The sequence below is a fragment of the Spea bombifrons genome, chromosome 9 (assembly GCF_027358695.1).
Source record: "Spea bombifrons isolate aSpeBom1 chromosome 9, aSpeBom1.2.pri, whole genome shotgun sequence".
NCBI classification, from domain to species: domain Eukaryota; kingdom Metazoa; phylum Chordata; class Amphibia; order Anura; family Pelobatidae; genus Spea; species Spea bombifrons.
In genome coordinates this window covers 28,296,802-28,323,937 of record NC_071095.1, presented here as the reverse complement: position 1 = coordinate 28,323,937, position 27,136 = coordinate 28,296,802, and the positions used below count along the sequence as shown (strand labels likewise).

The 27,136-nt window shown below is 59.6% G+C and overlaps 20 non-coding genes and 1 pseudogene across 20 annotated transcripts; all 21 read left to right on the top strand.

Moving 5' to 3' along the window:
- Positions 1-219: 219 nt before the first annotated feature.
- LOC128466730 (U2 spliceosomal RNA) lies at positions 220-406 on the top strand. Its single transcript, XR_008345525.1, has one exon. It is a non-coding gene; the product is annotated as a U2 spliceosomal RNA (small nuclear RNA).
- A 1,147-nt stretch (positions 407-1,553) lies between these two features.
- On the top strand, positions 1,554-1,744 carry LOC128466729 (U2 spliceosomal RNA). Its single transcript, XR_008345524.1, has one exon. It is a non-coding gene; the product is annotated as a U2 spliceosomal RNA (small nuclear RNA).
- Positions 1,745-2,891: 1,147 nt separating this feature from the next.
- On the top strand, positions 2,892-3,082 carry LOC128466728 (U2 spliceosomal RNA). The gene has a single exon (XR_008345523.1). It is a non-coding gene; the product is annotated as a U2 spliceosomal RNA (small nuclear RNA).
- A 1,147-nt stretch (positions 3,083-4,229) lies between these two features.
- On the top strand, positions 4,230-4,420 carry LOC128466727 (U2 spliceosomal RNA). Its single transcript, XR_008345522.1, has one exon. It is a non-coding gene; the product is annotated as a U2 spliceosomal RNA (small nuclear RNA).
- A 1,147-nt stretch (positions 4,421-5,567) lies between these two features.
- LOC128466726 (U2 spliceosomal RNA) lies at positions 5,568-5,758 on the top strand. The gene has a single exon (XR_008345521.1). It is a non-coding gene; the product is annotated as a U2 spliceosomal RNA (small nuclear RNA).
- A 1,136-nt stretch (positions 5,759-6,894) lies between these two features.
- LOC128466724 (U2 spliceosomal RNA) lies at positions 6,895-7,085 on the top strand. Its single transcript, XR_008345520.1, has one exon. It is a non-coding gene; the product is annotated as a U2 spliceosomal RNA (small nuclear RNA).
- Positions 7,086-8,225: 1,140 nt separating this feature from the next.
- LOC128466723 (U2 spliceosomal RNA) lies at positions 8,226-8,416 on the top strand. Its single transcript, XR_008345519.1, has one exon. It is a non-coding gene; the product is annotated as a U2 spliceosomal RNA (small nuclear RNA).
- A 1,136-nt stretch (positions 8,417-9,552) lies between these two features.
- On the top strand, positions 9,553-9,743 carry LOC128466722 (U2 spliceosomal RNA). The gene has a single exon (XR_008345518.1). It is a non-coding gene; the product is annotated as a U2 spliceosomal RNA (small nuclear RNA).
- A 1,136-nt stretch (positions 9,744-10,879) lies between these two features.
- LOC128466721 (U2 spliceosomal RNA) lies at positions 10,880-11,070 on the top strand. Its single transcript, XR_008345517.1, has one exon. It is a non-coding gene; the product is annotated as a U2 spliceosomal RNA (small nuclear RNA).
- A 1,136-nt stretch (positions 11,071-12,206) lies between these two features.
- Positions 12,207-12,397, top strand: LOC128466720 (U2 spliceosomal RNA). Its single transcript, XR_008345516.1, has one exon. It is a non-coding gene; the product is annotated as a U2 spliceosomal RNA (small nuclear RNA).
- A 1,136-nt stretch (positions 12,398-13,533) lies between these two features.
- Positions 13,534-13,724, top strand: LOC128466718 (U2 spliceosomal RNA). The gene has a single exon (XR_008345514.1). It is a non-coding gene; the product is annotated as a U2 spliceosomal RNA (small nuclear RNA).
- Positions 13,725-14,860: 1,136 nt separating this feature from the next.
- Positions 14,861-15,051, top strand: LOC128466717 (U2 spliceosomal RNA). Its single transcript, XR_008345513.1, has one exon. It is a non-coding gene; the product is annotated as a U2 spliceosomal RNA (small nuclear RNA).
- A 1,139-nt stretch (positions 15,052-16,190) lies between these two features.
- LOC128466716 (U2 spliceosomal RNA) lies at positions 16,191-16,381 on the top strand. The gene has a single exon (XR_008345512.1). It is a non-coding gene; the product is annotated as a U2 spliceosomal RNA (small nuclear RNA).
- A 1,136-nt stretch (positions 16,382-17,517) lies between these two features.
- Positions 17,518-17,708, top strand: LOC128466715 (U2 spliceosomal RNA). Its single transcript, XR_008345511.1, has one exon. It is a non-coding gene; the product is annotated as a U2 spliceosomal RNA (small nuclear RNA).
- Positions 17,709-18,844: 1,136 nt separating this feature from the next.
- Positions 18,845-19,035, top strand: LOC128466714 (U2 spliceosomal RNA). Its single transcript, XR_008345510.1, has one exon. It is a non-coding gene; the product is annotated as a U2 spliceosomal RNA (small nuclear RNA).
- A 1,135-nt stretch (positions 19,036-20,170) lies between these two features.
- Positions 20,171-20,361, top strand: LOC128466713 (U2 spliceosomal RNA). Its single transcript, XR_008345509.1, has one exon. It is a non-coding gene; the product is annotated as a U2 spliceosomal RNA (small nuclear RNA).
- Positions 20,362-21,509: 1,148 nt separating this feature from the next.
- LOC128466712 (U2 spliceosomal RNA) lies at positions 21,510-21,700 on the top strand. Its single transcript, XR_008345508.1, has one exon. It is a non-coding gene; the product is annotated as a U2 spliceosomal RNA (small nuclear RNA).
- Positions 21,701-22,839: 1,139 nt separating this feature from the next.
- On the top strand, positions 22,840-23,030 carry LOC128466711 (U2 spliceosomal RNA). Its single transcript, XR_008345507.1, has one exon. It is a non-coding gene; the product is annotated as a U2 spliceosomal RNA (small nuclear RNA).
- A 1,138-nt stretch (positions 23,031-24,168) lies between these two features.
- Positions 24,169-24,359, top strand: LOC128466710 (U2 spliceosomal RNA). Its single transcript, XR_008345506.1, has one exon. It is a non-coding gene; the product is annotated as a U2 spliceosomal RNA (small nuclear RNA).
- A 1,147-nt stretch (positions 24,360-25,506) lies between these two features.
- LOC128466708 (U2 spliceosomal RNA) lies at positions 25,507-25,697 on the top strand. The gene has a single exon (XR_008345505.1). It is a non-coding gene; the product is annotated as a U2 spliceosomal RNA (small nuclear RNA).
- A 1,147-nt stretch (positions 25,698-26,844) lies between these two features.
- LOC128466732 (uncharacterized) lies at positions 26,845-26,997 on the top strand (annotated as a pseudogene).
- The last annotated feature ends 139 nt before the right edge of the window (positions 26,998-27,136 follow it).

The window sequence follows — 27,136 nt, the reverse complement described above, 5'->3', positions numbered from 1 at the left end:
AAAATTGAAGACATTAAATAAAAAATCAAATATAATTTAACAAATTTGAAATGTAATTTAAAGTTTACTAATAGTCACAATAACTGAAAACAAATCAAAAGGCACATACTAAACTAGAATTGGAAAACACAAAAAATACATGGCATTATAGCCTAAATTATTAAATGAAAAGATATTGTTGTTTTAAAATGTTACTGTAACTTTTCTTTTGAGAACGTCGTCGTCGTCGCCGCCGCTAAGATCAAGTGTAGTATCTGTTCTTATCAGTTTAATATCTGATACGTCCCCTATCTGGGGACCATATATTAAATGGATTTTTAGAACAGGGAGATGGAAGAAGAGCTTGCTCTGTCCACTCCACGCATTGACCTGGTATTGCAGTACCTCCAGGACCGGTGCACCTCTCTTATTTGTGACCAAAAGCAGAACCCAAGCAAAGCCGAGCAACGAGCAGAGCAACGAGCCGAGGAAGGGCCGAGCGACCTGGGGAGCAGCGGCAGCAGTCCAGGGTCGGTCGGTTGGTCGGTCGGTTGCTTCCTTCCTTTCTTTCCTCCCAGCTCGTTGCTTCTGCAGGCGAGTGAGTGCGCGGCGTCTTGGTCGCGACATGTAACGTAAGGTAACGTAACTGAACTGTGCTGCGGTAGGTAATGTCCGTTGTAACGTAACGTAACTTTCGATGTCCTGTCCTGTCCTGTCGTGCCATGCCATGCCATGCCATGCCATGCCATGCCATGTGTGTGGCTGGCCTTGGTCATGAAGGCACATGCTGGTTGAGGGTGCATTGAAGGGTTAAAGTGCTAGTGTGTTTGCTTGCTTGAAGGTAGCATGGCCAGCTGACGGCTGTGCTGCTGCTGCTGCAGCAGCAGCTGCAGCTGCTGCCTGGCTCCTGTGGTTCTTTTGCATGCCTTGGTTTGTGTCTCCCTCTGATGGTGGCTTTGGAGCCAGTGAGCCAGCACTGTGCTGGGTGGCTGACGAGGACGAGGACAAGAGAGTGAGCGAGTGAGTGTTGTTCACAGCAGCAGCAGCAGCAGCAGCAGCCGGCAGGCAGCGCTTAAGAGGATTAGATGAGATTACAGTAAGGCCTGCTACGTCTGTCAGGTGCTTAGGTGGGTCCAGTCAATCAGCGGGACGGAGCCGCAGCAGCTGATCTCGTTGAGCGGGAGGCGGAGGTGCGAAGCGGGGGGGCCCCCGATCCCCCCTTGGGGGCGGACCCATGCAAATGTTTCAGGCCGCGCCGCCTCGATCCCGGCGGGCCTCGTTGAGATAGATAGACAGGCAGGCGGAGGGAGGGAAAGAAAGAGAGAGGAGAGTGTGCGAGCCAGGGGTGCTGGGCTTGGACGCAGGGGTGGTGCAGGCCGTCCCTTCCAGCTGTGGTTGCCGGCGCAGGGCTGCAGTCCGGCGCGGGGATCCGCAGAGGGAGTGCCCTGGGGGGTGGGGGTGGTGGGTGTGCAGCGGGCGGATGGCCCAGGGGCCCGGGCGCGCATGGCAGCTCGCTGCGACTGTGCGGAGTGAGGGTGGCGGGCCCGGGCCGGGCCCGGCGCCCAGTTCGGGTTATCGCTTCTCGGCCTTTTGGCTAAGATCAAGTGTAGTATCTGTTCTTATCAGTTTAATATCTGATACGTCCCCTATCTGGGGACCATATATTAAATGGATTTTTAGAACAGGGAGATGGAAGAAGAGCTTGCTCTGTCCACTCCACGCATTGACCTGGTATTGCAGTACCTCCAGGACCGGTGCACCTCTCTTATTTGTGACCAAAAGCAGAACCCAAGCAAAGCCGAGCAACGAGCAGAGCAACGAGCCGAGGAAGGGCCGAGCGACCTGGGGAGCAGCGGCAGCAGTCCAGGGTCGGTCGGTTGGTCGGTCGGTTGCTTCCTTCCTTTCTTTCCTCCCAGCTCGTTGCTTCTGCAGGCGAGTGAGTGCGCGGCGTCTTGGTCGCGACATGTAACGTAAGGTAACGTAACTGAACTGTGCTGCGGTAGGTAATGTCCGTTGTAACGTAACGTAACTTTCGATGTCCTGTCCTGTCCTGTCGTGCCATGCCATGCCATGCCATGCCATGCCATGCCATGTGTGTGGCTGGCCTTGGTCATGAAGGCACATGCTGGTTGAGGGTGCATTGAAGGGTTAAAGTGCTAGTGTGTTTGCTTGCTTGAAGGTAGCATGGCCAGCTGACGGCTGTGCTGCTGCTGCTGCAGCAGCAGCTGCAGCTGCTGCCTGGCTCCTGTGGTTCTTTTGCATGCCTTGGTTTGTGTCTCCCTCTGATGGTGGCTTTGGAGCCAGTGAGCCAGCACTGTGCTGGGTGGCTGACGAGGACGAGGACAAGAGAGTGAGCGAGTGAGTGTTGTTCACAGCAGCAGCAGCAGCAGCAGCAGCCGGCAGGCAGCGCTTAAGAGGATTAGATGAGATTACAGTAAGGCCTGCTACGTCTGTCAGGTGCTTAGGTGGGTCCAGTCAATCAGCGGGACGGAGCCGCAGCAGCTGATCTCGTTGAGCGGGAGGCGGAGGTGCGAAGCGGGGGGGCCCCCGATCCCCCCTTGGGGGCGGACCCATGCAAATGTTTCAGGCCGCGCCGCCTCGATCCCGGCGGGCCTCGTTGAGATAGATAGACAGGCAGGCGGAGGGAGGGAAAGAAAGAGAGAGGAGAGTGTGCGAGCCAGGGGTGCTGGGCTTGGACGCAGGGGTGGTGCAGGCCGTCCCTTCCAGCTGTGGTTGCCGGCGCAGGGCTGCAGTCCGGCGCGGGGATCCGCAGAGGGAGTGCCCTGGGGGGTGGGGGTGGTGGGTGTGCAGCGGGCGGATGGCCCAGGGGCCCGGGCGCGCATGGCAGCTCGCTGCGACTGTGCGGAGTGAGGGTGGCGGGCCCGGGCCGGGCCCGGCGCCCAGTTCGGGTTATCGCTTCTCGGCCTTTTGGCTAAGATCAAGTGTAGTATCTGTTCTTATCAGTTTAATATCTGATACGTCCCCTATCTGGGGACCATATATTAAATGGATTTTTAGAACAGGGAGATGGAAGAAGAGCTTGCTCTGTCCACTCCACGCATTGACCTGGTATTGCAGTACCTCCAGGACCGGTGCACCTCTCTTATTTGTGACCAAAAGCAGAACCCAAGCAAAGCCGAGCAACGAGCAGAGCAACGAGCCGAGGAAGGGCCGAGCGACCTGGGGAGCAGCGGCAGCAGTCCAGGGTCGGTCGGTTGGTCGGTCGGTTGCTTCCTTCCTTTCTTTCCTCCCAGCTCGTTGCTTCTGCAGGCGAGTGAGTGCGCGGCGTCTTGGTCGCGACATGTAACGTAAGGTAACGTAACTGAACTGTGCTGCGGTAGGTAATGTCCGTTGTAACGTAACGTAACTTTCGATGTCCTGTCCTGTCCTGTCGTGCCATGCCATGCCATGCCATGCCATGCCATGCCATGTGTGTGGCTGGCCTTGGTCATGAAGGCACATGCTGGTTGAGGGTGCATTGAAGGGTTAAAGTGCTAGTGTGTTTGCTTGCTTGAAGGTAGCATGGCCAGCTGACGGCTGTGCTGCTGCTGCTGCAGCAGCAGCTGCAGCTGCTGCCTGGCTCCTGTGGTTCTTTTGCATGCCTTGGTTTGTGTCTCCCTCTGATGGTGGCTTTGGAGCCAGTGAGCCAGCACTGTGCTGGGTGGCTGACGAGGACGAGGACAAGAGAGTGAGCGAGTGAGTGTTGTTCACAGCAGCAGCAGCAGCAGCAGCAGCCGGCAGGCAGCGCTTAAGAGGATTAGATGAGATTACAGTAAGGCCTGCTACGTCTGTCAGGTGCTTAGGTGGGTCCAGTCAATCAGCGGGACGGAGCCGCAGCAGCTGATCTCGTTGAGCGGGAGGCGGAGGTGCGAAGCGGGGGGGCCCCCGATCCCCCCTTGGGGGCGGACCCATGCAAATGTTTCAGGCCGCGCCGCCTCGATCCCGGCGGGCCTCGTTGAGATAGATAGACAGGCAGGCGGAGGGAGGGAAAGAAAGAGAGAGGAGAGTGTGCGAGCCAGGGGTGCTGGGCTTGGACGCAGGGGTGGTGCAGGCCGTCCCTTCCAGCTGTGGTTGCCGGCGCAGGGCTGCAGTCCGGCGCGGGGATCCGCAGAGGGAGTGCCCTGGGGGGTGGGGGTGGTGGGTGTGCAGCGGGCGGATGGCCCAGGGGCCCGGGCGCGCATGGCAGCTCGCTGCGACTGTGCGGAGTGAGGGTGGCGGGCCCGGGCCGGGCCCGGCGCCCAGTTCGGGTTATCGCTTCTCGGCCTTTTGGCTAAGATCAAGTGTAGTATCTGTTCTTATCAGTTTAATATCTGATACGTCCCCTATCTGGGGACCATATATTAAATGGATTTTTAGAACAGGGAGATGGAAGAAGAGCTTGCTCTGTCCACTCCACGCATTGACCTGGTATTGCAGTACCTCCAGGACCGGTGCACCTCTCTTATTTGTGACCAAAAGCAGAACCCAAGCAAAGCCGAGCAACGAGCAGAGCAACGAGCCGAGGAAGGGCCGAGCGACCTGGGGAGCAGCGGCAGCAGTCCAGGGTCGGTCGGTTGGTCGGTCGGTTGCTTCCTTCCTTTCTTTCCTCCCAGCTCGTTGCTTCTGCAGGCGAGTGAGTGCGCGGCGTCTTGGTCGCGACATGTAACGTAAGGTAACGTAACTGAACTGTGCTGCGGTAGGTAATGTCCGTTGTAACGTAACGTAACTTTCGATGTCCTGTCCTGTCCTGTCGTGCCATGCCATGCCATGCCATGCCATGCCATGCCATGTGTGTGGCTGGCCTTGGTCATGAAGGCACATGCTGGTTGAGGGTGCATTGAAGGGTTAAAGTGCTAGTGTGTTTGCTTGCTTGAAGGTAGCATGGCCAGCTGACGGCTGTGCTGCTGCTGCTGCAGCAGCAGCTGCAGCTGCTGCCTGGCTCCTGTGGTTCTTTTGCATGCCTTGGTTTGTGTCTCCCTCTGATGGTGGCTTTGGAGCCAGTGAGCCAGCACTGTGCTGGGTGGCTGACGAGGACGAGGACAAGAGAGTGAGCGAGTGAGTGTTGTTCACAGCAGCAGCAGCAGCAGCAGCAGCCGGCAGGCAGCGCTTAAGAGGATTAGATGAGATTACAGTAAGGCCTGCTACGTCTGTCAGGTGCTTAGGTGGGTCCAGTCAATCAGCGGGACGGAGCCGCAGCAGCTGATCTCGTTGAGCGGGAGGCGGAGGTGCGAAGCGGGGGGGCCCCCGATCCCCCCTTGGGGGCGGACCCATGCAAATGTTTCAGGCCGCGCCGCCTCGATCCCGGCGGGCCTCGTTGAGATAGATAGACAGGCAGGCGGAGGGAGGGAAAGAAAGAGAGAGGAGAGTGTGCGAGCCAGGGGTGCTGGGCTTGGACGCAGGGGTGGTGCAGGCCGTCCCTTCCAGCTGTGGTTGCCGGCGCAGGGCTGCAGTCCGGCGCGGGGATCCGCAGAGGGAGTGCCCTGGGGGGTGGGGGTGGTGGGTGTGCAGCGGGCGGATGGCCCAGGGGCCCGGGCGCGCATGGCAGCTCGCTGCGACTGTGCGGAGTGAGGGTGGCGGGCCCGGGCCGGGCCCGGCGCCCAGTTCGGGTTATCGCTTCTCGGCCTTTTGGCTAAGATCAAGTGTAGTATCTGTTCTTATCAGTTTAATATCTGATACGTCCCCTATCTGGGGACCATATATTAAATGGATTTTTAGAACAGGGAGATGGAAGAAGAGCTTGCTCTGTCCACTCCACGCATTGACCTGGTATTGCAGTACCTCCAGGACCGGTGCACCTCTCTTATTTGTGACCAAAAGCAGAACCCAAGCAAAGCCGAGCAACGAGCAGAGCAACGAGCCGAGGAAGGGCCGAGCGACCTGGGGAGCAGCGGCAGCAGTCCAGGGTCGGTCGGTTGGTCGGTCGGTTGCTTCCTTCCTTTCTTTCCTCCCAGCTCGTTGCTTCTGCAGGCGAGTGAGTGCGCGGCGTCTTGGTCGCGACATGTAACGTAAGGTAACGTAACTGAACTGTGCTGCGGTAGGTAATGTCCGTTGTAACGTAACGTAACTTTCGATGTCCTGTCCTGTCCTGTCGTGCCATGCCATGCCATGCCATGCCATGCCATGTGTGTGGCTGGCCTTGGTCATGAAGGCACATGCTGGTTGAGGGTGCATTGAAGGGTTAAAGTGCTAGTGTGTTTGCTTGCTTGAAGGTAGCATGGCCAGCTGACGGCTGTGCTGCTGCTGCTGCAGCAGCAGCTGCAGCTGCTGCCTGGCTCCTGTGGTTCTTTTGCATGCCTTGGTTTGTGTCTCCCTCTGATGGTGGCTTTGGAGCCAGTGAGCCAGCACTGTGCTGGGTGGCTGACGAGGACGAGGACAAGAGAGTGAGCGAGTGAGTGTTGTTCACAGCAGCAGCAGCAGCAGCCGGCAGGCAGCGCTTAAGAGGATTAGATGAGATTACAGTAAGGCCTGCTACGTCTGTCAGGTGCTTAGGTGGGTCCAGTCAATCAGCGGGACGGAGCCGCAGCAGCTGATCTCGTTGAGCGGGAGGCGGAGGTGCGAAGCGGGGGGGCCCCCGATCCCCCCTTGGGGGCGGACCCATGCAAATGTTTCAGGCCGCGCCGCCTCGATCCCGGCGGGCCTCGTTGAGATAGATAGACAGGCAGGCGGAGGGAGGGAAAGAAAGAGAGAGGAGAGTGTGCGAGCCAGGGGTGCTGGGCTTGGACGCAGGGGTGGTGCAGGCCGTCCCTTCCAGCTGTGGTTGCCGGCGCAGGGCTGCAGTCCGGCGCGGGGATCCGCAGAGGGAGTGCCCTGGGGGGTGGGGGTGGTGGGTGTGCAGCGGGCGGATGGCCCAGGGGCCCGGGCGCGCATGGCAGCTCGCTGCGACTGTGCGGAGTGAGGGTGGCGGGCCCGGGCCGGGCCCGGCGCCCAGTTCGGGTTATCGCTTCTCGGCCTTTTGGCTAAGATCAAGTGTAGTATCTGTTCTTATCAGTTTAATATCTGATACGTCCCCTATCTGGGGACCATATATTAAATGGATTTTTAGAACAGGGAGATGGAAGAAGAGCTTGCTCTGTCCACTCCACGCATTGACCTGGTATTGCAGTACCTCCAGGACCGGTGCACCTCTCTTATTTGTGACCAAAAGCAGAACCCAAGCAAAGCCGAGCAACGAGCAGAGCAACGAGCCGAGGAAGGGCCGAGCGACCTGGGGAGCAGCGGCAGCAGTCCAGGGTCGGTCGGTTGGTCGGTCGGTTGCTTCCTTCCTTTCTTTCCTCCCAGCTCGTTGCTTCTGCAGGCGAGTGAGTGCGCGGCGTCTTGGTCGCGACATGTAACGTAAGGTAACGTAACTGAACTGTGCTGCGGTAGGTAATGTCCGTTGTAACGTAACGTAACTTTCGATGTCCTGTCCTGTCCTGTCGTGCCATGCCATGCCATGCCATGCCATGCCATGTGTGTGGCTGGCCTTGGTCATGAAGGCACATGCTGGTTGAGGGTGCATTGAAGGGTTAAAGTGCTAGTGTGTTTGCTTGCTTGAAGGTAGCATGGCCAGCTGACGGCTGTGCTGCTGCTGCTGCAGCAGCAGCTGCAGCTGCTGCCTGGCTCCTGTGGTTCTTTTGCATGCCTTGGTTTGTGTCTCCCTCTGATGGTGGCTTTGGAGCCAGTGAGCCAGCACTGTGCTGGGTGGCTGACGAGGACGAGGACAAGAGAGTGAGCGAGTGAGTGTTGTTCACAGCAGCAGCAGCAGCAGCAGCGCGGCAGGCAGCGCTTAAGAGGATTAGATGAGATTACAGTAAGGCCTGCTACGTCTGTCAGGTGCTTAGGTGGGTCCAGTCAATCAGCGGGACGGAGCCGCAGCAGCTGATCTCGTTGAGCGGGAGGCGGAGGTGCGAAGCGGGGGGGCCCCCGATCCCCCCTTGGGGGCGGACCCATGCAAATGTTTCAGGCCGCGCCGCCTCGATCCCGGCGGGCCTCGTTGAGATAGATAGACAGGCAGGCGGAGGGAGGGAAAGAAAGAGAGAGGAGAGTGTGCGAGCCAGGGGTGCTGGGCTTGGACGCAGGGGTGGTGCAGGCCGTCCCTTCCAGCTGTGGTTGCCGGCGCAGGGCTGCAGTCCGGCGCGGGGATCCGCAGAGGGAGTGCCCTGGGGGGTGGGGGTGGTGGGTGTGCAGCGGGCGGATGGCCCAGGGGCCCGGGCGCGCATGGCAGCTCGCTGCGACTGTGCGGAGTGAGGGTGGCGGGCCCGGGCCGGGCCCGGCGCCCAGTTCGGGTTATCGCTTCTCGGCCTTTTGGCTAAGATCAAGTGTAGTATCTGTTCTTATCAGTTTAATATCTGATACGTCCCCTATCTGGGGACCATATATTAAATGGATTTTTAGAACAGGGAGATGGAAGAAGAGCTTGCTCTGTCCACTCCACGCATTGACCTGGTATTGCAGTACCTCCAGGACCGGTGCACCTCTCTTATTTGTGACCAAAAGCAGAACCCAAGCAAAGCCGAGCAACGAGCAGAGCAACGAGCCGAGGAAGGGCCGAGCGACCTGGGGAGCAGCGGCAGCAGTCCAGGGTCGGTCGGTTGGTCGGTCGGTTGCTTCCTTCCTTTCTTTCCTCCCAGCTCGTTGCTTCTGCAGGCGAGTGAGTGCGCGGCGTCTTGGTCGCGACATGTAACGTAAGGTAACGTAACTGAACTGTGCTGCGGTAGGTAATGTCCGTTGTAACGTAACGTAACTTTCGATGTCCTGTCCTGTCCTGTCGTGCCATGCCATGCCATGCCATGCCATGCCATGTGTGTGGCTGGCCTTGGTCATGAAGGCACATGCTGGTTGAGGGTGCATTGAAGGGTTAAAGTGCTAGTGTGTTTGCTTGCTTGAAGGTAGCATGGCCAGCTGACGGCTGTGCTGCTGCTGCTGCAGCAGCAGCTGCAGCTGCTGCCTGGCTCCTGTGGTTCTTTTGCATGCCTTGGTTTGTGTCTCCCTCTGATGGTGGCTTTGGAGCCAGTGAGCCAGCACTGTGCTGGGTGGCTGACGAGGACGAGGACAAGAGAGTGAGCGAGTGAGTGTTGTTCACAGCAGCAGCAGCAGCAGCCGGCAGGCAGCGCTTAAGAGGATTAGATGAGATTACAGTAAGGCCTGCTACGTCTGTCAGGTGCTTAGGTGGGTCCAGTCAATCAGCGGGACGGAGCCGCAGCAGCTGATCTCGTTGAGCGGGAGGCGGAGGTGCGAAGCGGGGGGGCCCCCGATCCCCCCTTGGGGGCGGACCCATGCAAATGTTTCAGGCCGCGCCGCCTCGATCCCGGCGGGCCTCGTTGAGATAGATAGACAGGCAGGCGGAGGGAGGGAAAGAAAGAGAGAGGAGAGTGTGCGAGCCAGGGGTGCTGGGCTTGGACGCAGGGGTGGTGCAGGCCGTCCCTTCCAGCTGTGGTTGCCGGCGCAGGGCTGCAGTCCGGCGCGGGGATCCGCAGAGGGAGTGCCCTGGGGGGTGGGGGTGGTGGGTGTGCAGCGGGCGGATGGCCCAGGGGCCCGGGCGCGCATGGCAGCTCGCTGCGACTGTGCGGAGTGAGGGTGGCGGGCCCGGGCCGGGCCCGGCGCCCAGTTCGGGTTATCGCTTCTCGGCCTTTTGGCTAAGATCAAGTGTAGTATCTGTTCTTATCAGTTTAATATCTGATACGTCCCCTATCTGGGGACCATATATTAAATGGATTTTTAGAACAGGGAGATGGAAGAAGAGCTTGCTCTGTCCACTCCACGCATTGACCTGGTATTGCAGTACCTCCAGGACCGGTGCACCTCTCTTATTTGTGACCAAAAGCAGAACCCAAGCAAAGCCGAGCAACGAGCAGAGCAACGAGCCGAGGAAGGGCCGAGCGACCTGGGGAGCAGCGGCAGCAGTCCAGGGTCGGTCGGTTGGTCGGTCGGTTGCTTCCTTCCTTTCTTTCCTCCCAGCTCGTTGCTTCTGCAGGCGAGTGAGTGCGCGGCGTCTTGGTCGCGACATGTAACGTAAGGTAACGTAACTGAACTGTGCTGCGGTAGGTAATGTCCGTTGTAACGTAACGTAACTTTCGATGTCCTGTCCTGTCCTGTCGTGCCATGCCATGCCATGCCATGCCATGCCATGTGTGTGGCTGGCCTTGGTCATGAAGGCACATGCTGGTTGAGGGTGCATTGAAGGGTTAAAGTGCTAGTGTGTTTGCTTGCTTGAAGGTAGCATGGCCAGCTGACGGCTGTGCTGCTGCTGCTGCAGCAGCAGCTGCAGCTGCTGCCTGGCTCCTGTGGTTCTTTTGCATGCCTTGGTTTGTGTCTCCCTCTGATGGTGGCTTTGGAGCCAGTGAGCCAGCACTGTGCTGGGTGGCTGACGAGGACGAGGACAAGAGAGTGAGCGAGTGAGTGTTGTTCACAGCAGCAGCAGCAGCAGCCGGCAGGCAGCGCTTAAGAGGATTAGATGAGATTACAGTAAGGCCTGCTACGTCTGTCAGGTGCTTAGGTGGGTCCAGTCAATCAGCGGGACGGAGCCGCAGCAGCTGATCTCGTTGAGCGGGAGGCGGAGGTGCGAAGCGGGGGGGCCCCCGATCCCCCCTTGGGGGCGGACCCATGCAAATGTTTCAGGCCGCGCCGCCTCGATCCCGGCGGGCCTCGTTGAGATAGATAGACAGGCAGGCGGAGGGAGGGAAAGAAAGAGAGAGGAGAGTGTGCGAGCCAGGGGTGCTGGGCTTGGACGCAGGGGTGGTGCAGGCCGTCCCTTCCAGCTGTGGTTGCCGGCGCAGGGCTGCAGTCCGGCGCGGGGATCCGCAGAGGGAGTGCCCTGGGGGGTGGGGGTGGTGGGTGTGCAGCGGGCGGATGGCCCAGGGGCCCGGGCGCGCATGGCAGCTCGCTGCGACTGTGCGGAGTGAGGGTGGCGGGCCCGGGCCGGGCCCGGCGCCCAGTTCGGGTTATCGCTTCTCGGCCTTTTGGCTAAGATCAAGTGTAGTATCTGTTCTTATCAGTTTAATATCTGATACGTCCCCTATCTGGGGACCATATATTAAATGGATTTTTAGAACAGGGAGATGGAAGAAGAGCTTGCTCTGTCCACTCCACGCATTGACCTGGTATTGCAGTACCTCCAGGACCGGTGCACCTCTCTTATTTGTGACCAAAAGCAGAACCCAAGCAAAGCCGAGCAACGAGCAGAGCAACGAGCCGAGGAAGGGCCGAGCGACCTGGGGAGCAGCGGCAGCAGTCCAGGGTCGGTCGGTTGGTCGGTCGGTTGCTTCCTTCCTTTCTTTCCTCCCAGCTCGTTGCTTCTGCAGGCGAGTGAGTGCGCGGCGTCTTGGTCGCGACATGTAACGTAAGGTAACGTAACTGAACTGTGCTGCGGTAGGTAATGTCCGTTGTAACGTAACGTAACTTTCGATGTCCTGTCCTGTCCTGTCGTGCCATGCCATGCCATGCCATGCCATGCCATGTGTGTGGCTGGCCTTGGTCATGAAGGCACATGCTGGTTGAGGGTGCATTGAAGGGTTAAAGTGCTAGTGTGTTTGCTTGCTTGAAGGTAGCATGGCCAGCTGACGGCTGTGCTGCTGCTGCTGCAGCAGCAGCTGCAGCTGCTGCCTGGCTCCTGTGGTTCTTTTGCATGCCTTGGTTTGTGTCTCCCTCTGATGGTGGCTTTGGAGCCAGTGAGCCAGCACTGTGCTGGGTGGCTGACGAGGACGAGGACAAGAGAGTGAGCGAGTGAGTGTTGTTCACAGCAGCAGCAGCAGCAGCCGGCAGGCAGCGCTTAAGAGGATTAGATGAGATTACAGTAAGGCCTGCTACGTCTGTCAGGTGCTTAGGTGGGTCCAGTCAATCAGCGGGACGGAGCCGCAGCAGCTGATCTCGTTGAGCGGGAGGCGGAGGTGCGAAGCGGGGGGGCCCCCGATCCCCCCTTGGGGGCGGACCCATGCAAATGTTTCAGGCCGCGCCGCCTCGATCCCGGCGGGCCTCGTTGAGATAGATAGACAGGCAGGCGGAGGGAGGGAAAGAAAGAGAGAGGAGAGTGTGCGAGCCAGGGGTGCTGGGCTTGGACGCAGGGGTGGTGCAGGCCGTCCCTTCCAGCTGTGGTTGCCGGCGCAGGGCTGCAGTCCGGCGCGGGGATCCGCAGAGGGAGTGCCCTGGGGGGTGGGGGTGGTGGGTGTGCAGCGGGCGGATGGCCCAGGGGCCCGGGCGCGCATGGCAGCTCGCTGCGACTGTGCGGAGTGAGGGTGGCGGGCCCGGGCCGGGCCCGGCGCCCAGTTCGGGTTATCGCTTCTCGGCCTTTTGGCTAAGATCAAGTGTAGTATCTGTTCTTATCAGTTTAATATCTGATACGTCCCCTATCTGGGGACCATATATTAAATGGATTTTTAGAACAGGGAGATGGAAGAAGAGCTTGCTCTGTCCACTCCACGCATTGACCTGGTATTGCAGTACCTCCAGGACCGGTGCACCTCTCTTATTTGTGACCAAAAGCAGAACCCAAGCAAAGCCGAGCAACGAGCAGAGCAACGAGCCGAGGAAGGGCCGAGCGACCTGGGGAGCAGCGGCAGCAGTCCAGGGTCGGTCGGTTGGTCGGTCGGTTGCTTCCTTCCTTTCTTTCCTCCCAGCTCGTTGCTTCTGCAGGCGAGTGAGTGCGCGGCGTCTTGGTCGCGACATGTAACGTAAGGTAACGTAACTGAACTGTGCTGCGGTAGGTAATGTCCGTTGTAACGTAACGTAACTTTCGATGTCCTGTCCTGTCCTGTCGTGCCATGCCATGCCATGCCATGCCATGCCATGTGTGTGGCTGGCCTTGGTCATGAAGGCACATGCTGGTTGAGGGTGCATTGAAGGGTTAAAGTGCTAGTGTGTTTGCTTGCTTGAAGGTAGCATGGCCAGCTGACGGCTGTGCTGCTGCTGCTGCAGCAGCAGCTGCAGCTGCTGCCTGGCTCCTGTGGTTCTTTTGCATGCCTTGGTTTGTGTCTCCCTCTGATGGTGGCTTTGGAGCCAGTGAGCCAGCACTGTGCTGGGTGGCTGACGAGGACGAGGACAAGAGAGTGAGCGAGTGAGTGTTGTTCACAGCAGCAGCAGCAGCAGCCGGCAGGCAGCGCTTAAGAGGATTAGATGAGATTACAGTAAGGCCTGCTACGTCTGTCAGGTGCTTAGGTGGGTCCAGTCAATCAGCGGGACGGAGCCGCAGCAGCTGATCTCGTTGAGCGGGAGGCGGAGGTGCGAAGCGGGGGGGCCCCCGATCCCCCCTTGGGGGCGGACCCATGCAAATGTTTCAGGCCGCGCCGCCTCGATCCCGGCGGGCCTCGTTGAGATAGATAGACAGGCAGGCGGAGGGAGGGAAAGAAAGAGAGAGGAGAGTGTGCGAGCCAGGGGTGCTGGGCTTGGACGCAGGGGTGGTGCAGGCCGTCCCTTCCAGCTGTGGTTGCCGGCGCAGGGCTGCAGTCCGGCGCGGGGATCCGCAGAGGGAGTGCCCTGGGGGGTGGGGGTGGTGGGTGTGCAGCGGGCGGATGGCCCAGGGGCCCGGGCGCGCATGGCAGCTCGCTGCGACTGTGCGGAGTGAGGGTGGCGGGCCCGGGCCGGGCCCGGCGCCCAGTTCGGGTTATCGCTTCTCGGCCTTTTGGCTAAGATCAAGTGTAGTATCTGTTCTTATCAGTTTAATATCTGATACGTCCCCTATCTGGGGACCATATATTAAATGGATTTTTAGAACAGGGAGATGGAAGAAGAGCTTGCTCTGTCCACTCCACGCATTGACCTGGTATTGCAGTACCTCCAGGACCGGTGCACCTCTCTTATTTGTGACCAAAAGCAGAACCCAAGCAAAGCCGAGCAACGAGCAGAGCAACGAGCCGAGGAAGGGCCGAGCGACCTGGGGAGCAGCGGCAGCAGTCCAGGGTCGGTCGGTTGGTCGGTCGGTTGCTTCCTTCCTTTCTTTCCTCCCAGCTCGTTGCTTCTGCAGGCGAGTGAGTGCGCGGCGTCTTGGTCGCGACATGTAACGTAAGGTAACGTAACTGAACTGTGCTGCGGTAGGTAATGTCCGTTGTAACGTAACGTAACTTTCGATGTCCTGTCCTGTCCTGTCGTGCCATGCCATGCCATGCCATGCCATGCCATGTGTGTGGCTGGCCTTGGTCATGAAGGCACATGCTGGTTGAGGGTGCATTGAAGGGTTAAAGTGCTAGTGTGTTTGCTTGCTTGAAGGTAGCATGGCCAGCTGACGGCTGTGCTGCTGCTGCTGCAGCAGCAGCTGCAGCTGCTGCCTGGCTCCTGTGGTTCTTTTGCATGCCTTGGTTTGTGTCTCCCTCTGATGGTGGCTTTGGAGCCAGTGAGCCAGCACTGTGCTGGGTGGCTGACGAGGACGAGGACAAGAGAGTGAGCGAGTGAGTGTTGTTCACAGCAGCAGCAGCAGCAGCCGGCAGGCAGCGCTTAAGAGGATTAGATGAGATTACAGTAAGGCCTGCTACGTCTGTCAGGTGCTTAGGTGGGTCCAGTCAATCAGCGGGACGGAGCCGCAGCAGCTGATCTCGTTGAGCGGGAGGCGGAGGTGCGAAGCGGGGGGGCCCCCGATCCCCCCTTGGGGGCGGACCCATGCAAATGTTTCAGGCCGCGCCGCCTCGATCCCGGCGGGCCTCGTTGAGATAGATAGACAGGCAGGCGGAGGGAGGGAAAGAAAGAGAGAGGAGAGTGTGCGAGCCAGGGGTGCTGGGCTTGGACGCAGGGGTGGTGCAGGCCGTCCCTTCCAGCTGTGGTTGCCGGCGCAGGGCTGCAGTCCGGCGCGGGGATCCGCAGAGGGAGTGCCCTGGGGGGTGGGGGTGGTGGGTGTGCAGCGGGCGGATGGCCCAGGGGCCCGGGCGCGCATGGCAGCTCGCTGCGACTGTGCGGAGTGAGGGTGGCGGGCCCGGGCCGGGCCCGGCGCCCAGTTCGGGTTATCGCTTCTCGGCCTTTTGGCTAAGATCAAGTGTAGTATCTGTTCTTATCAGTTTAATATCTGATACGTCCCCTATCTGGGGACCATATATTAAATGGATTTTTAGAACAGGGAGATGGAAGAAGAGCTTGCTCTGTCCACTCCACGCATTGACCTGGTATTGCAGTACCTCCAGGACCGGTGCACCTCTCTTATTTGTGACCAAAAGCAGAACCCAAGCAAAGCCGAGCAACGAGCAGAGCAACGAGCCGAGGAAGGGCCGAGCGACCTGGGGAGCAGCGGCAGCAGTCCAGGGTCGGTCGGTTGGTCGGTCGGTTGCTTCCTTCCTTTCTTTCCTCCCAGCTCGTTGCTTCTGCAGGCGAGTGAGTGCGCGGCGTCTTGGTCGCGACATGTAACGTAAGGTAACGTAACTGAACTGTGCTGCGGTAGGTAATGTCCGTTGTAACGTAACGTAACTTTCGATGTCCTGTCCTGTCCTGTCGTGCCATGCCATGCCATGCCATGCCATGCCATGTGTGTGGCTGGCCTTGGTCATGAAGGCACATGCTGGTTGAGGGTGCATTGAAGGGTTAAAGTGCTAGTGTGTTTGCTTGCTTGAAGGTAGCATGGCCAGCTGACGGCTGTGCTGCTGCTGCTGCAGCAGCAGCTGCAGCTGCTGCCTGGCTCCTGTGGTTCTTTTGCATGCCTTGGTTTGTGTCTCCCTCTGATGGTGGCTTTGGAGCCAGTGAGCCAGCACTGTGCTGGGTGGCTGACGAGGACGAGGACAAGAGAGTGAGCGAGTGAGTGTTGTTCACAGCAGCAGCAGCAGCAGCCGGCAGGCAGCGCTTAAGAGGATTAGATGAGATTACAGTAAGGCCTGCTACGTCTGTCAGGTGCTTAGGTGGGTCCAGTCAATCAGCGGGACGGAGCCGCAGCAGCTGATCTCGTTGAGCGGGAGGCGGAGGTGCGAAGCGGGGGGGCCCCCGATCCCCCCTTGGGGGCGGACCCATGCAAATGTTTCAGGCCGCGCCGCCTCGATCCCGGCGGGCCTCGTTGAGATAGATAGACAGGCAGGCGGAGGGAGGGAAAGAAAGAGAGAGGAGAGTGTGCGAGCCAGGGGTGCTGGGCTTGGACGCAGGGGTGGTGCAGGCCGTCCCTTCCAGCTGTGGTTGCCGGCGCAGGGCTGCAGTCCGGCGCGGGGATCCGCAGAGGGAGTGCCCTGGGGGGTGGGGGTGGTGGTGGGTGTGCAGCGGGCGGATGGCCCAGGGGCCCGGGCGCGCATGGCAGCTCGCTGCGACTGTGCGGAGTGAGGGTGGCGGGCCCGGGCCGGGCCCGGCGCCCAGTTCGGGTTATCGCTTCTCGGCCTTTTGGCTAAGATCAAGTGTAGTATCTGTTCTTATCAGTTTAATATCTGATACGTCCCCTATCTGGGGACCATATATTAAATGGATTTTTAGAACAGGGAGATGGAAGAAGAGCTTGCTCTGTCCACTCCACGCATTGACCTGGTATTGCAGTACCTCCAGGACCGGTGCACCTCTCTTATTTGTGACCAAAAGCAGAACCCAAGCAAAGCCGAGCAACGAGCAGAGCAACGAGCCGAGGAAGGGCCGAGCGACCTGGGGAGCAGCGGCAGCAGTCCAGGGTCGGTCGGTTGGTCGGTCGGTTGCTTCCTTCCTTTCTTTCCTCCCAGCTCGTTGCTTCTGCAGGCGAGTGAGTGCGCGGCGTCTTGGTCGCGACATGTAACGTAAGGTAACGTAACTGAACTGTGCTGCGGTAGGTAATGTCCGTTGTAACGTAACGTAACTTTCGATGTCCTGTCCTGTCCTGTCGTGCCATGCCATGCCATGCCATGCCATGCCATGTGTGTGGCTGGCCTTGGTCATGAAGGCACATGCTGGTTGAGGGTGCATTGAAGGGTTAAAGTGCTAGTGTGTTTGCTTGCTTGAAGGTAGCATGGCCAGCTGACGGCTGTGCTGCTGCTGCTGCAGCAGCAGCTGCAGCTGCTGCCTGGCTCCTGTGGTTCTTTTGCATGCCTTGGTTTGTGTCTCCCTCTGATGGTGGCTTTGGAGCCAGTGAGCCAGCACTGTGCTGGGTGGCTGACGAGGACGAGGACAAGAGAGTGAGCGAGTGAGTGTTGTTCACAGCAGCAGCAGCAGCAGCCGGCAGGCAGCGCTTAAGAGGATTAGATGAGATTACAGTAAGGCCTGCTACGTCTGTCAGGTGCTTAGGTGGGTCCAGTCAATCAGCGGGACGGAGCCGCAGCAGCTGATCTCGTTGAGCGGGAGGCGGAGGTGCGAAGCGGGGGGGCCCCCGATCCCCCCTTGGGGGCGGACCCATGCAAATGTTTCAGGCCGCGCCGCCTCGATCCCGGCGGGCCTCGTTGAGATAGATAGACAGGCAGGCGGAGGGAGGGAAAGAAAGAGAGAGGAGAGTGTGCGAGCCAGGGGTGCTGGGCTTGGACGCAGGGGTGGTGCAGGCCGTCCCTTCCAGCTGTGGTTGCCGGCGCAGGGCTGCAGTCCGGCGCGGGGATCCGCAGAGGGAGTGCCCTGGGGGGTGGGGGTGGTGGGTGTGCAGCGGGCGGATGGCCCAGGGGCCCGGGCGCGCATGGCAGCTCGCTGCGACTGTGCGGAGTGAGGGTGGCGGGCCCGGGCCGGGCCCGGCGCCCAGTTCGGGTTATCGCTTCTCGGCCTTTTGGCTAAGATCAAGTGTAGTATCTGTTCTTATCAGTTTAATATCTGATACGTCCCCTATCTGGGGACCATATATTAAATGGATTTTTAGAACAGGGAGATGGAAGAAGAGCTTGCTCTGTCCACTCCACGCATTGACCTGGTATTGCAGTACCTCCAGGACCGGTGCACCTCTCTTATTTGTGACCAAAAGCAGAACCCAAGCAAAGCCGAGCAACGAGCAGAGCAACGAGCCGAGGAAGGGCCGAGCGACCTGGGGAGCAGCGGCAGCAGTCCAGGGTCGGTCGGTTGGTCGGTCGGTTGCTTCCTTCCTTTCTTTCCTCCCAGCTCGTTGCTTCTGCAGGCGAGTGAGTGCGCGGCGTCTTGGTCGCGACATGTAACGTAAGGTAACGTAACTGAACTGTGCTGCGGTAGGTAATGTCCGTTGTAACGTAACGTAACTTTCGATGTCCTGTCCTGTCCTGTCGTGCCATGCCATGCCATGCCATGCCATGCCATGTGTGTGGCTGGCCTTGGTCATGAAGGCACATGCTGGTTGAGGGTGCATTGAAGGGTTAAAGTGCTAGTGTGTTTGCTTGCTTGAAGGTAGCATGGCCAGCTGACGGCTGTGCTGCTGCTGCTGCAGCAGCAGCTGCAGCTGCTGCCTGGCTCCTGTGGTTCTTTTGCATGCCTTGGTTTGTGTCTCCCTCTGATGGTGGCTTTGGAGCCAGTGAGCCAGCACTGTGCTGGGTGGCTGACGAGGACGAGGACAAGAGAGTGAGCGAGTGAGTGTTGTTCACAGCAGCAGCAGCAGCAGCCGGCAGGCAGCGCTTAAGAGGATTAGATGAGATTACAGTAAGGCCTGCTACGTCTGTCAGGTGCTTAGGTGGGTCCAGTCAATCAGCGGGACGGAGCCGCAGCAGCTGATCTCGTTGAGCGGGAGGCGGAGGTGCGAAGCGGGGGGGCCCCCGATCCCCCCTTGGGGGCGGACCCATGCAAATGTTTCAGGCCGCGCCGCCTCGATCCCGGCGGGCCTCGTTGAGATAGATAGACAGGCAGGCGGAGGGAGGGAAAGAAAGAGAGAGGAGAGTGTGCGAGCCAGGGGTGCTGGGCTTGGACGCAGGGGTGGTGCAGGCCGTCCCTTCCAGCTGTGGTTGCCGGCGCAGGGCTGCAGTCCGGCGCGGGGATCCGCAGAGGGAGTGCCCTGGGGGGTGGGGGTGGTGGGTGTGCAGCGGGCGGATGGCCCAGGGGCCCGGGCGCGCATGGCAGCTCGCTGCGACTGTGCGGAGTGAGGGTGGCGGGCCCGGGCCGGGCCCGGCGCCCAGTTCGGGTTATCGCTTCTCGGCCTTTTGGCTAAGATCAAGTGTAGTATCTGTTCTTATCAGTTTAATATCTGATACGTCCCCTATCTGGGGACCATATATTAAATGGATTTTTAGAACAGGGAGATGGAAGAAGAGCTTGCTCTGTCCACTCCACGCATTGACCTGGTATTGCAGTACCTCCAGGACCGGTGCACCTCTCTTATTTGTGACCAAAAGCAGAACCCAAGCAAAGCCGAGCAACGAGCAGAGCAACGAGCCGAGGAAGGGCCGAGCGACCTGGGGAGCAGCGGCAGCAGTCCAGGGTCGGTCGGTTGGTCGGTCGGTTGCTTCCTTCCTTTCTTTCCTCCCAGCTCGTTGCTTCTGCAGGCGAGTGAGTGCGCGGCGTCTTGGTCGCGACATGTAACGTAAGGTAACGTAACTGAACTGTGCTGCGGTAGGTAATGTCCGTTGTAACGTAACGTAACTTTCGATGTCCTGTCCTGTCCTGTCGTGCATGCCATGCCATGCCATGCCATGCCATGTGTGTGGCTGGCCTTGGTCATGAAGGCACATGCTGGTTGAGGGTGCATTGAAGGGTTAAAGTGCTAGTGTGTTTGCTTGCTTGAAGGTAGCATGGCCAGCTGACGGCTGTGCTGCTGCTGCTGCAGCAGCAGCTGCAGCTGCTGCCTGGCTCCTGTGGTTCTTTTGCATGCCTTGGTTTGTGTCTCCCTCTGATGGTGGCTTTGGAGCCAGTGAGCCAGCACTGTGCTGGGTGGCTGACGAGGACGAGGACAAGAGAGTGAGCGAGTGAGTGTTGTTCACAGCAGCAGCAGCAGCAGCCGGCAGGCAGCGCTTAAGAGGATTAGATGAGATTACAGTAAGGCCTGCTACGTCTGTCAGGTGCTTAGGTGGGTCCAGTCAATCAGCGGGACGGAGCCGCAGCAGCTGATCTCGTTGAGCGGGAGGCGGAGGTGCGAAGCGGGGGGGCCCCCGATCCCCCCTTGGGGGCGGACCCATGCAAATGTTTCAGGCCGCGCCGCCTCGATCCCGGCGGGCCTCGTTGAGATAGATAGACAGGCAGGCGGAGGGAGGGAAAGAAAGAGAGAGGAGAGTGTGCGAGCCAGGGGTGCTGGGCTTGGACGCAGGGGTGGTGCAGGCCGTCCCTTCCAGCTGTGGTTGCCGGCGCAGGGCTGCAGTCCGGCGCGGGGATCCGCAGAGGGAGTGCCCTGGGGGGTGGGGGTGGTGGGTGTGCAGCGGGCGGATGGCCCAGGGGCCCGGGCGCGCATGGCAGCTCGCTGCGACTGTGCGGAGTGAGGGTGGCGGGCCCGGGCCGGGCCCGGCGCCCAGTTCGGGTTATCGCTTCTCGGCCTTTTGGCTAAGATCAAGTGTAGTATCTGTTCTTATCAGTTTAATATCTGATACGTCCCCTATCTGGGGACCATATATTAAATGGATTTTTAGAACAGGGAGATGGAAGAAGAGCTTGCTCTGTCCACTCCACGCATTGACCTGGTATTGCAGTACCTCCAGGACCGGTGCACCTCTCTTATTTGTGACCAAAAGCAGAACCCAAGCAAAGCCGAGCAACGAGCAGAGCAACGAGCCGAGGAAGGGCCGAGCGACCTGGGGAGCAGCGGCAGCAGTCCAGGGTCGGTCGGTTGGTCGGTCGGTTGCTTCCTTCCTTTCTTTCCTCCCAGCTCGTTGCTTCTGCAGGCGAGTGAGTGCGCGGCGTCTTGGTTCGCGACATGTAACGTAAGGTAACGTAACTGAACTGTGCTGCGGTAGGTAATGTCCGTTGTAACGTAACGTAACTTTCGATGTCCTGTCCTGTCCTGTCGTGCCATGCCATGCCATGCCATGCCATGCCATGTGTGTGGCTGGCCTTGGTCATTGGTCATGAAGGCACATGCTGGTTGAGGGTGCATTGAAGGGTTAAAGTGCTAGTGTGTTTGCTTGCTTGAAGGTAGCATGGCCAGCTGACGGCTGTGCTGCTGCTGCTGCAGCAGCAGCTGCAGCTGCTGCCTGGCTCCTGTGGTTCTTTTGCATGCCTTGGTTTGTGTCTCCCTCTGATGGTGGCTTTGGAGCCAGTGAGCCAGCACTGTGCTGGGTGGCTGACGAGGACGAGGACAAGAGAGTGAGCGAGTGAGTGTTGTTCACAGCAGCAGCAGCAGCAGCAGCGCGGCAGGCAGCGCTTAAGAGGATTAGATGAGATTACAGTAAGGCCTGCTACGTCTGTCAGGTGCTTAGGTGGGTCCAGTCAATCAGCGGGACGGAGCCGCAGCAGCTGATCTCGTTGAGCGGGAGGCGGAGGTGCGAAGCGGGGGGGCCCCCGATCCCCCCTTGGGGGCGGACCCATGCAAATGTTTCAGGCCGCGCCGCCTCGATCCCGGCGGGCCTCGTTGAGATAGATAGACAGGCAGGCGGAGGGAGGGAAAGAAAGAGAGAGGAGAGTGTGCGAGCCAGGGGTGCTGGGCTTGGACGCAGGGGTGGTGCAGGCCGTCCCTTCCAGCTGTGGTTGCCGGCGCAGGGCTGCAGTCCGGCGCGGGGATCCGCAGAGGGAGTGCCCTGGGGGGTGGGGGTGGTGGGTGTGCAGCGGGCGGATGGCCCAGGGGCCCGGGCGCGCATGGCAGCTCGCTGCGACTGTGCGGAGTGAGGGTGGCGGGCCCGGGCCGGGCCCGGCGCCCAGTTCGGGTTATCGCTTCTCGGCCTTTTGGCTAAGATCAAGTGTAGTATCTGTTCTTATCAGTTTAATATCTGATACGTCCCCTATCTGGGGACCATATATTAAATGGATTTTTAGAACAGGGAGATGGAAGAAGAGCTTGCTCTGTCCACTCCACGCATTGACCTGGTATTGCAGTACCTCCAGGACCGGTGCACCTCTCTTATTTGTGACCAAAAGCAGAACCCAAGCAAAGCCGAGCAACGAGCAGAGCAACGAGCCGAGGAAGGGCCGAGCGACCTGGGGAGCAGCGGCAGCAGTCCAGGGTCGGTCGGTTGGTCGGTCGGTTGCTTCCTTCCTTTCTTTCCTCCCAGCTCGTTGCTTCTGCAGGCGAGTGAGTGCGCGGCGTCTTGGTCGCGACATGTAACGTAAGGTAACGTAACTGAACTGTGCTGCGGTAGGTAATGTCCGTTGTAACGTAACGTAACTTTCGATGTCCTGTCCTGTCCTGTCGTGCCATGCCATGCCATGCCATGCCATGCCATGTGTGTGGCTGGCCTTGGTCATGAAGGCACATGCTGGTTGAGGGTGCATTGAAGGGTTAAAGTGCTAGTGTGTTTGCTTGCTTGAAGGTAGCATGGCCAGCTGACGGCTGTGCTGCTGCTGCTGCAGCAGCAGCTGCAGCTGCTGCCTGGCTCCTGTGGTTCTTTTGCATGCCTTGGTTTGTGTCTCCCTCTGATGGTGGCTTTGGAGCCAGTGAGCCAGCACTGTGCTGGGTGGCTGACGAGGACGAGGACAAGAGAGTGAGCGAGTGAGTGTTGTTCACAGCAGCAGCAGCAGCAGCGCGCGGCAGGCAGCGCTTAAGAGGATTAGATGAGATTACAGTAAGGCCTGCTACGTCTGTCAGGTGCTTAGGTGGGTCCAGTCAATCAGCGGGACGGAGCCGCAGCAGCTGATCTCGTTGAGCGGGAGGCGGAGGTGCGAAGCGGGGGGGCCCCCGATCCCCCCTTGGGGGCGGACCCATGCAAATGTTTCAGGCCGCGCCGCCTCGATCCCGGCGGGCCTCGTTGAGATAGATAGACAGGCAGGCGGAGGGAGGGAAAGAAAGAGAGAGGAGAGTGTGCGAGCCAGGGGTGCTGGGCTTGGACGCAGGGGTGGTGCAGGCCGTCCCTTCCAGCTGTGGTTGCCGGCGCAGGGCTGCAGTCCGGCGCGGGGATCCGCAGAGGGAGTGCCCTGGGGGGTGGGGGTGGTGGGTGTGCAGCGGGCGGATGGCCCAGGGGCCCGGGCGCGCATGGCAGCTCGCTGCGACTGTGCGGAGTGAGGGTGGCGGGCCCGGGCCGGGCCCGGCGCCCAGTTCGGGTTATCGCTTCTCGGCCTTTTGGCTAAGATCAAGTGTAGTATCTGTTCTTATCAGTTTAATATCTGATACGTCCCCTATCTGGGGACCATATATTAAATGGATTTTTAGAACAGGGAGATGGAAGAAGAGCTTGCTCTGTCCACTCCACGCATTGACCTGGTATTGCAGTACCTCCAGGACCGGTGCACCTCTCTTATTTGTGACCAAAAGCAGAACCCAAGCAAAGCCGAGCAACGAGCAGAGCAACGAGCCGAGGAAGGGCCGAGCGACCTGGGGAGCAGCGGCAGCAGTCCAGGGTCGGTCGGTTGGTCGGTCGGTTGCTTCCTTCCTTTCTTTCCTCCCAGCTCGTTGCTTCTGCAGGCGAGTGAGTGCGCGGCGTCTTGGTCGCGACATGTAACGTAAGGTAACGTAACTGAACTGTGCTGCGGTAGGTAATGTCCGTTGTAACGTAACGTAACTTTCGATGTCCTGTCCTGTCCTGTCGTGCCATGCCATGCCATGCCATGCCATGCCATGTGTGTGGCTGGCCTTGGTCATGAAGGCACATGCTGGTTGAGGGTGCATTGAAGGGTTAAAGTGCTAGTGTGTTTGCTTGCTTGAAGGTAGCATGGCCAGCTGACGGCTGTGCTGCTGCTGCTGCAGCAGCAGCTGCAGCTGCTGCCTGGCTCCTGTGGTTCTTTTGCATGCCTTGGTTTGTGTCTCCCTCTGATGGTGGCTTTGGAGCCAGTGAGCCAGCACTGTGCTGGGTGGCTGACGAGGACGAGGACAAGAGAGTGAGCGAGTGAGTGTTGTTCACAGCAGCAGCAGCAGCAGCAGCGGCAGGCAGCGCTTAAGAGGATTAGATGAGATTACAGTAAGGCCTGCTACGTCTGTCAGGTGCTTAGGTGGGTCCAGTCAATCAGCGGGACGGAGCCGCAGCAGCTGATCTCGTTGAGCGGGAGGCGGAGGTGCGAAGCGGGGGGGCCCCCGATCCCCCCTTGGGGGCGGACCCATGCAAATGTTTCAGGCCGCGCCGCCTCGATCCCGGCGGGCCTCGTTGAGATAGATAGACAGGCAGGCGGAGGGAGGGAAAGAAAGAGAGAGGAGAGTGTGCGAGCCAGGGGTGCTGGGCTTGGACGCAGGGGTGGTGCAGGCCGTCCCTTCCAGCTGTGGTTGCCGGCGCAGGGCTGCAGTCCGGCGCGGGGATCCGCAGAGGGAGTGCCCTGGGGGGTGGGGGTGGTGGGTGTGCAGCGGGCGGATGGCCCAGGGGCCCGGGCGCGCATGGCAGCTCGCTGCGACTGTGCGGAGTGAGGGTGGCGGGCCCGGGCCGGGCCCGGCGCCCAGTTCGGGTTATCGCTTCTCGGCCTTTTGGCTAAGATCAAGTGTAGTATCTGTTCTTATCAGTTTAATATCTGATACGTCCCCTATCTGGGGACCATATATTAAATGGATTTTTAGAACAGGGAGATGGAAGAAGAGCTTGCTCTGTCCACTCCACGCATTGACCTGGTATTGCAGTACCTCCAGGACCGGTGCACCTCTCTTATTTGTGACCAAAAGCAGAACCCAAGCAAAGCCGAGCAACGAGCAGAGCAACGAGCCGAGGAAGGGCCGAGCGACCTGGGGAGCAGCGGCAGCAGTCCAGGGTCGGTCGGTTGGTCGGTCGGTTGCTTCCTTCCTTTCTTTCCTCCCAGCTCGTTGCTTCTGCAGGCGAGTGAGTGCGCGGCGTCTTGGTCGCGACATGTAACGTAAGGTAACGTAACTGAACTGTGCTGCGGTAGGTAATGTCCGTTGTAACGTAACGTAACTTTCGATGTCCTGTCCTGTCCTGTCGTGCCATGCCATGCCATGCCATGCCATGCCATGCCATGTGTGTGGCTGGCCTTGGTCATGAAGGCACATGCTGGTTGAGGGTGCATTGAAGGGTTAAAGTGCTAGTGTGTTTGCTTGCTTGAAGGTAGCATGGCCAGCTGACGGCTGTGCTGCTGCTGCTGCAGCAGCAGCTGCAGCTGCTGCCTGGCTCCTGTGGTTCTTTTGCATGCCTTGGTTTGTGTCTCCCTCTGATGGTGGCTTTGGAGCCAGTGAGCCAGCACTGTGCTGGGTGGCTGACGAGGACGAGGACAAGAGAGTGAGCGAGTGAGTGTTGTTCACAGCAGCAGCAGCAGCAGCAGCAGCCGGCAGGCAGCGCTTAAGAGGATTAGATGAGATTACAGTAAGGCCTGCTACGTCTGTCAGGTGCTTAGGTGGGTCCAGTCAATCAGCGGGACGGAGCCGCAGCAGCTGATCTCGTTGAGCGGGAGGCGGAGGTGCGAAGCGGGGGGGCCCCCGATCCCCCCTTGGGGGCGGACCCATGCAAATGTTTCAGGCCGCGCCGCCTCGATCCCGGCGGGCCTCGTTGAGATAGATAGACAGGCAGGCGGAGGGAGGGAAAGAAAGAGAGAGGAGAGTGTGCGAGCCAGGGGTGCTGGGCTTGGACGCAGGGGTGGTGCAGGCCGTCCCTTCCAGCTGTGGTTGCCGGCGCAGGGCTGCAGTCCGGCGCGGGGATCCGCAGAGGGAGTGCCCTGGGGGGTGGGGGTGGTGGGTGTGCAGCGGGCGGATGGCCCAGGGGCCCGGGCGCGCATGGCAGCTCGCTGCGACTGTGCGGAGTGAGGGTGGCGGGCCCGGGCCGGGCCCGGCGCCCAGTTCGGGTTATCGCTTCTCGGCCTTTTGGCTAAGATCAAGTGTAGTATCTGTTCTTATCAGTTTAATATCTGATACGTCCCCTATCTGGGGACCATATATTAAATGGATTTTTAGAACAGGGAGATGGAAGAAGAGCTTGCTCTGTCCACTCCACGCATTGACCTGGTATTGCAGTACCTCCAGGACCGGTGCACCTCTCTTATTTGTGACCAAAAGCAGAACCCAAGCAAAGCCGAGCAACGAGCAGAGCAACGAGCCGAGGAAGGGCCGAGCGACCTGGGGAGCAGCGGCAGCAGTCCAGGGTCGGTCGGTTGGTCGGTCGGTTGCTTCCTTCCTTTCTTTCCTCCCAGCTCGTTGCTTCTGCAGGCGAGTGAGTGCGCGGCGTCTTGGTCGCGACATGTAACGTAAGGTAACGTAACTGAACTGTGCTGCGGTAGGTAATGTCCGTTGTAACGTAACGTAACTTTCGATGTCCTGTCCTGTCCTGTCGTGCCATGCCATGCCATGCCATGCCATGCCATGCCATGTGTGTGGCTGGCCTTGGTCATGAAGGCACATGCTGGTTGAGGGTGCATTGAAGGGTTAAAGTGCTAGTGTGTTTGCTTGCTTGAAGGTAGCATGGCCAGCTGACGGCTGTGCTGCTGCTGCTGCAGCAGCAGCTGCAGCTGCTGCCTGGCTCCTGTGGTTCTTTTGCATGCCTTGGTTTGTGTCTCCCTCTGATGGTGGCTTTGGAGCCAGTGAGCCAGCACTGTGCTGGGTGGCTGACGAGGACGAGGACAAGAGAGTGAGCGAGTGAGTGTTGTTCACAGCAGCAGCAGCAGCAGCAGCAGCCGGCAGGCAGCGCTTAAGAGGATTAGATGAGATTACAGTAAGGCCTGCTACGTCTGTCAGGTGCTTAGGTGGGTCCAGTCAATCAGCGGGACGGAGCCGCAGCAGCTGATCTCGTTGAGCGGGAGGCGGAGGTGCGAAGCGGGGGGGCCCCCGATCCCCCCTTGGGGGCGGACCCATGCAAATGTTTCAGGCCGCGCCGCCTCGATCCCGGCGGGCCTCGTTGAGATAGATAGACAGGCAGGCGGAGGGAGGGAAAGAAAGAGAGAGGAGAGTGTGCGAGCCAGGGGTGCTGGGCTTGGACGCAGGGGTGGTGCAGGCCGTCCCTTCCAGCTGTGGTTGCCGGCGCAGGGCTGCAGTCCGGCGCGGGGATCCGCAGAGGGAGTGCCCTGGGGGGTGGGGGTGGTGGGTGTGCAGCGGGCGGATGGCCCAGGGGCCCGGGCGCGCATGGCAGCTCGCTGCGACTGTGCGGAGTGAGGGTGGCGGGCCCGGGCCGGGCCCGGCGCCCAGTTCGGGTTATCGCTTCTCGGCCTTTTGGCTAAGATCAAGTGTAGTATCTGTTCTTATCAGTTTAATATCTGATACGTCCCCTATCTGGGGACCAGAGCTTGCTCTGTCCACTCCACGCATTGACCTGGTATTGCAGTACCTCCAGGACCGGTGCACCTCTCTTATTTGTGACCAAAAGCAGAACCCAAGCAAAGCCGAGCAACGAGCAGAGCAACGAGCCGAGGAAGGGCCGAGCGACCTGGGGAGCAGCGGCAGCAGTCCAGGGTCGGTCGGTTGGTCGGTCGGTTGCTTCCTTCCTTT